The sequence below is a fragment of the Silene latifolia genome, chromosome X (genome assembly GCF_048544455.1).
Source record: "Silene latifolia isolate original U9 population chromosome X, ASM4854445v1, whole genome shotgun sequence".
Lineage (NCBI taxonomy): Eukaryota > Viridiplantae > Streptophyta > Magnoliopsida > Caryophyllales > Caryophyllaceae > Silene > Silene latifolia.
Genome location: NC_133537.1, coordinates 114942771 through 114943454, shown reverse-complemented (window position 1 = coordinate 114943454; position 684 = coordinate 114942771). Strand labels below are relative to the sequence as shown.

Here is a 684-nt window from a genome sequence, read left to right as displayed (position 1 = left end):
ATTTTGAGGCTTCTTCAAGTCTAGCCATAGCTTTTTCAAACTTCAAATTGATTGTATCAATGTGAGCACTAAGTTGAGCACCCAATTGAGTAACGGAGTCCACTTCATGCTTTCCTCCTCTAGTAGCCTTGCGAGGTCTACTATATTGTGAGTTATAGACCGCCATTTCCTCAATTTTGTTCCAAGTTTGATTGTCATCAACTTCGGTGAACATTCCATTTGATCCCATGTTGAGAATGTTCCTTGAATCTTCATATAGACCGTTCCAAAATTGTTGTACCAAGAACCACTCGCTAAGTCCATGATGAGGACATGAGCGACAAATTCCTTTGAACCGCTCCCAAGCTTCATACAAAGATTCTTCATCCCTTTGCTTAAAACCCGTAATTTGAGCTCTTAGCATGTTAGTCTTTTCCGGTGGGTAGAATTTTTTGTAGAAAGCTAGAGCCAACTTCTTCCAAGAATCAATTCCGAGAGTGGCCTTATCAAGGCCCTTCAACCATTGTTTTGCAGTGCCAATTAGAGAAAAAGGAAATAAGACCCATCGAATTTGGTCTTGAGTTACACCGGTTTGAGAAATCGCATCACAATAGTCACAAAAGGTTTCCATATGAGAATGAGGGTCTTCACTAGGCATCCCCCCAAATTGGCTTCTTTCGAGTAATTGGATAAATGCGGATTTAG

General features: G+C 40.6%; 1 non-coding gene across 1 annotated transcript; it reads left to right on the top strand.

Moving 5' to 3' along the window:
• The first annotated feature begins 296 nt into the window (after positions 1–296).
• Positions 297–403, top strand: LOC141625819 (small nucleolar RNA R71). The gene has a single exon (XR_012535571.1). It is a non-coding gene; the product is annotated as a small nucleolar RNA R71 (small nucleolar RNA).
• Positions 404–684: the final 281 nt, after the last annotated feature.